The sequence below is a fragment of the Pteropus alecto genome, unplaced genomic scaffold (genome assembly GCF_000325575.1).
Source record: "Pteropus alecto unplaced genomic scaffold, ASM32557v1 scaffold72, whole genome shotgun sequence".
NCBI lineage: Eukaryota > Metazoa > Chordata > Mammalia > Chiroptera > Pteropodidae > Pteropus > Pteropus alecto.
This window is the reverse complement of record NW_006436811.1, coordinates 12,539,402-12,545,806: the sequence shown is the minus strand read 5'-3', so window position 1 is coordinate 12,545,806 and position 6,405 is coordinate 12,539,402. Positions and strand designations below refer to the sequence as shown.

At 33.9% G+C, this 6,405-nt stretch overlaps 1 pseudogene; it reads left to right on the top strand.

Moving 5' to 3' along the window:
• Positions 1–954: 954 nt before the first annotated feature.
• Positions 955–1,073, top strand: LOC112481463 (annotated as a pseudogene).
• Positions 1,074–6,405: the final 5,332 nt, after the last annotated feature.

Here is a 6,405-nt window from a genome sequence, read left to right as displayed (position 1 = left end):
TTCCCAATTCTGACATCCTGAAGAATTAATTCTTCTTATACTTGGGAAAATAAAAGAACTTATTTTAAAACATAGATAATATTTTGTAGTGAAGACACTTAACAATATAGGTAAAACCAGAAACTGAGCTAATAAAATTATTTATGAATATAAATGTTTTCTCCTAATATATTTCTCCATTCAGTCTGTTAATTCATCCCCCCACAGAGGGATGAATGTGCTAGTATAAATTCAGAGGGGCACGTTCATAATTGCTAGAACCCCAACAAGTTTAAAAGGCAAAGCTGAAACTTTGATATGTGTTTCATAATTTTCTAATTTTGTTTCTGTCCCTATATTACTTATATGTATTGAAGCAATGGGATACTTAACATCTGAGTCACTCAATGCCACTTAGCAAGTCAAGTGTACATGAAGCATGGTTACTGATGCTGCAGAAGATGCAAGGGTAATAAAGACCCAGCTTCTTTCAGCAATTCAGTAAATATGTGAGAAAAATGTGGCCAGTGCCAAGGCTGCAGGGAGAGGACTAAAAAACAAAGTGAGGTAGAGGATGATGCTGTTTTACTCCTGCTAAAGACTAAAGGAGCAGAAGAGAAATGGATGTGAAACTGAAGAGTCCACACAATAGAGAGACGGTGCTATGGTGAAAACACACTACTTATGAGTGCATTTTAATGTACACGCCTCAACTAAAGCCCATATGCAAGTTTCAGTAAAGTATTTGTGGAAAATATTGTGTGCAAGTGAATTTTACTATAGAAAATATGAAAAAAATATTTATTTCCTATAGGGTCATATAAAGTCTATGCAAGTCTATTCCAAATAAGCATAATTTTTGAAGGCATAGAAGGTTCTATGTAATGTCTGGGTTAAAATTTTAAATTAACAGATAGACTAACACAAGTACCCCAGTTATGACACTATAAGCCAGTGTACAAAATACAATGGACTGTCTACAGCCATGCCACCCTGAACAAGCCTGATCCCATCTGATCTCGGAAGCTAAGCAGGGTCAGGCCTGGTTAGTACTTGGATGGGAGATCACCTAGGAAAACCAGGTGCTGTAGATGTAAAAAATAAGAGATTGTAAGATGAAAAGATCCTTGCAATCTGTGAGGTCAACCAAGGTTGCCTCGCCTAAAAAAAAAAAAAAAAAATACAATGGACTTTATAAAAACTGAAATTATTTTGGTAGAAGGATGAAGAAAAGCATTTCAGAGAGTTAGTTACTCATATGAGTCTTGAAACTGGAATGATATTTCAAAACCTAAAAATAGAATTATAGATATTGGTAACAAAAGGAGAAAGTCACTGAATGGGAAAACTGAGTCTGTTAAAAAAATCAATGAAAACTTCTAAAGTAGGATATATATGTATAGGAGATTGATAAGAAATAAAACTGGGGAGTAGGTTATTACATATTATAGACTAGAGAACCCTGAATGTCAAACTAAAAGTTTTTTGTTTGTTTGTTTGTTTTACTTTATTTTATTAGAATAAGGATTCCAATAAGGTACCTTCTTAAAAGAATATTATCAAGATAACTGTTGATTCAGAAGGTTTAGCTGTCAAAAACATATGGTTGAACCAGATATTGTAAAGACAAGAATTATAGTTCAGAGACAATATGACAGACCATAAATAATGAGGACCTAGAAATTCACCATAAGTATGAGGTACAACTATTTCATTGTAAGAAGGGATGGATAGAAAGAACAAGTGAAGTTTTAGGTACATGTTCATATAATTTTCATGAAATAGAAAATAGGGCGATTTTTTTAGAGGAATGGAAGGATGGTGAGGTTATAATTTAAGAAAAGTAGAAAGGCTAATAATCAATATCTATGGTAGCACTTATGCATCACTCTCACAGTTTTGGTTACTGTCCTGTCCACTCTGCTTTATTGGTATTGTTCCCACAGGAACTGCCCAACTAGTCTATCACGAGTATGCTTCCCTGGCCACAGTTGATTAACCCAGAACTGGGCACCAGACTCAAGTGTAACCAATCAGAGTGTTCACCTAGAATTTCTGAAACTGAGCCATACAAGTCACTGTTTTTCTAGTTATCTGGGTTTTAAGATGGATACCCGAATGTCATATCCTGTTGTCATTTCACTGTTTCCCACATGTCTCCTACCATATGGAACACAAAGCAGATGTGATCTGCACAGAAAAGAAAAAACAAAATAGATTCACAAAGAAGATAATAAACACAAGATGGCAAGAGATAAATTGAATCCTCTGATTCCATTTGTAACAGAAGACCAATCCTATTTCTAGTTCTTTGATTCTATGAGATACCTCAAGAGGATTTTAATAAATCCTCCTCCATTGCTTAAGCTAGTTCAAATTGGTTTCTGACACTTTCAACAAAAAGTTTGCAATTAATAAAAATTGTTGTGGAAAATTAGCAATAGAACTTACTAGGGAGACATCTAACCATTACCAGACACTGTTATGGGGTCTGAATAATATTTGAGACAATAAATGGCAATAGTGCTCATCTGCTTGGTTTGTCAGTTTCTGCAGAAGTATTCTGTCACCTGGGGATAGATGAAGAGGAGGTTGGCAATGGAATTGATCAAAAATCGTGGTTTTAATTGTAAAGAAATTCAATGAAAGTGCAATAAGACATGAAGTTTAGTGATATTGACAAACATGTGATTGAAGCTCAGGGTGAAGTTTCTCTCAAAGGGAATGATGTAATCCATTAGTGATATCTGCCCTGGCCAGAGGAGTAGGAGGCATAAATATGATTTTAATCATTCCTTTTCTTTCTTCAGGTCAGGGTCTAGATTTATATTCCACAATCGTTTTAGCAAAACCAAAATAAAGTAACTGTCCAAATCAAGATTATGGTAAAGGAACTGATATAAAATCACTATGCAAAACTAAAATACTTTTTTTTAACACAAAACCAGATGTCTAGGAGACCAAACTGTTAGGTAGTCAGGCATGAGCAACAGGAAAGAAGGCCCAGCTCTGTAACCATAGAAACCTCCCTTGAAGATCTTCCTTAAGACCTCCTAGAAACACATCCCTTTTGGAGTTATAAATCACCCCAAATTCTAGAGCACAACAGCCATAAAAGCTGCTGACTAAACAAGCCACAAACACATGCGTAAAAAGTAGTACCCTAATCTGCCCATGACCTCAGCTTCATTATACCATCATTATAATAATATCATGACTGTGTCCAGGAGTTCATGAAACTAATTATAACAGAGTGAATTCTGGGTAAACACATGTGCAGTAGGCAATGTTATTCTATAGCAGCCAACTATCAAAGTAACGTCATATATGGATCATCTAGGCCTTCCCATCACAGTCCAAATAAGACCTTCCTACTTCTGCATTGTTACAGCTCTTGTTGACGATAACATACTCCTCCCTTGGGGCATACTCTGTCTTATCTCTTCACCTCCCAAATTCCACAGGGCTACAGCCTTCTTTAGTGAGGCTCCTCTCCTTCTAAAACGTACTTCCAATAAATACTTTTTCTAAATTTTGCTGACCTATAATTCTTTGCTGCATTGGCGAGAAAGAACCACACAATACTACACAAACACCAACGACCACCCTCATGTCTCTGGGGTGACGCCGGATTTCACATCACCCCAGCAGTAACATAACCATGTGGTATATCTTAAGGATACAATGCTAGAAGAAGTATTTGCACAGAAGAAATGAACATTTTGGTCTTGATGCTATAGGAATAAAAAATTAGGTTAAAAAGAGAATCATATGCATATCATTATAAAATAAAATGGTAACTGAAGATGCCAACATTTTACAGTTTTCCATTGTTATGCTTTCTATTCAGTAAGATTTCAAAATGGGAAACTATCACAGTTGGTACCCCACTCAAATCCCCTAAACCATTCTAATACCTGCTTTCCATATTTCTAGCTGCTTACACCTGCATTTCATTGTCTATGTATTTTATCTGGCTACCAAAGCCACTGTGTTCTAGAAGTGCCTAAGAATTAACACTCTTGGGAGCATCCCACAATCACTGATAGAGGCAGTTTGGTGTGTAACTTCCCATATTGTTCTCCCCCACTAAGATGTAATTCTGAAACGCAGCCAGACTTTCTCAGTGAAAGCACAATCTAGTTATTCTCGGTAATAACCTGTTTGCTAATACATTTGTTATTAGCTGCATTCCCTTCCCTATTTGACTTCCCACTTTTTACTGGCATTTCCTGAAATTACCTCTCTAATGAATAACTTGAATTTGAATACTTGCCTCAGAGTTTGCTTCTGGAGAAATGCAAACTACAAAAAGATCAAGGTAGAATCAGAACAATAATGCTGAATCATCATTCTGGGACCTCTTTTCTAAGAGTCAAGATTTAGAGTTTTATACTAGTCCTTGGGCTAAGAAAAGTATCAATTCTCTAATTTTAACTAGTACAGAAGTATGTAAGATGTTTGAGATATTAGTTAAGGAGTATATTTAATAGAACAAGATGTGAGAAGAGGAATTAAAAGTTAATATTTTATTATTTTATTAAGAAACAGGTGATGGGGAGGATGAAGAGGGCAAGAGGGTCAAATATATGGTGACAGGAGACAAGATATTAGGTGGCGGGCACATGACAAAGTATACAGATGCTCTATTATAAGGATGTACACTGAAACATATAATGTTATTATTAACCAATGTCACTTGAATAAATTTAATAAAAAGAAAAAGAAATTTAAAAACTTTTTTAAAAACTTTAAAAAAAGAAAAAAATTTTTAAAAATCTATAAATGCAGGTTCTTGATCATTGACATGAGACTACCTATCTGTTAAATTAAAGACTACAGTGGTATGATGAATGTCAAGTAAATCAAACCATTTTTAAGAATTGGGGAAAGATGTATGAATATATTGCCAATTCATGTACTTATTAAAATAACCCTCACTTAGTCATTAAAATGTGTCCTCTTAAAATTTCTGCCAAAAGCATACAAGAGTTTAATTCTCTGAAATAGAAAGCATTAGTATTTCAATCACTTTTTAAAAATCCATAATATACAGCATAGTGACTATAGTTAATAACATTATGTTGCATATTTGAAAATTGATGAGAGAGTAGATTTTAAAATTTCTCATCACAAGAAAAAAAATCTATAACTAGATATGGTGATGGATAGTAATTAGATTTACCGTGATAATAATTTCTCAACATATACAAATATCAAATCATTATGTTGTACACTGAAACAAATAGAATTTATGTCACTTACACCTCAATAGAAAAATAATCCATAATTGAAACATTTATTCATATTAGTCTTCTCCTATGTCACCTAACAAAATCCAGATACCTATTACAATAAAATCTGAAGAATTCTTACATTATCTTTGCCACATTTGTATATTCTTTAGGAGAAATATTAAGACCATTTCACAATTACTATTTTTTTCTGCATAAAACTGTACCTGTTTCCTCTGACCTGAGAAGATAAATGCAAGGAGGCAGAGATTTTAGAAAATGTAAAGATCAAAAAAATAAGAAAAAACTAAGAACAAAATATATGAATATTTTTATTTCTGTAAAAAAAACCCAACATTCGTACTTTGAACTAATTTAGAAAATGTACTAACTTTATTTTATAAGTTGGAGTTATGCTGCATATGTAAGTGATCCTAGGATATTATATTGTAAAAATTTTAAAGAATGAAAACAGGTGCAACACTATATTCCTGACAGATATTATGATGCTTAATGAAACTGTTGATTTGTCGCCATTGGGGTGGTGGTTATTTTCACGGTTACTAACATTTGTTGAATACTTATGAACTATGTTCCAGTTGCATGCTAAATGCTTTAAGCGCTATCTCACATTATTATTATTCCCAATTTACAGAAGAATAAACTTCAACGTGAAAAGTTAGGCATCTTGCCCAAAATCACACCAATAGGCAGCAGGAGAGTTGAGATATAAACACAAATCTACTTGACTAGATTCTGCACTCTTAACCATGATGGTGTATGTAAATCACTGCTTTCTACTACTTAAGTACAGGTTTAAAACCAAAGCACTAATTTAATGAAAACAAGCACAGACTAACTAGTATAAAGCTATAGAACAGAAAATAATACAAGAAAATTAGGCATTTTCACATTATAATCCTATTTAAATATTACATGACAACTTTTGGAGATGGATAAGCATTTTCCCTTTTACATGAGATGATTGAGACTTAAAGAAGTTGAAGACCTGTCCACACAGCACATAGGAGGCAGAGCCCAGTCACAAACTCAGGCCTTTTGATTTATATCACTACTTTATCTACTGCACTAGGTGGGCATTTTAGAACACAGTTGTCTTCACACGAGTATTTTTCTTTTGTTTCACAGTACCTGTTTATCGAAATTTCAACTCTTGCAATACATTAAGTAT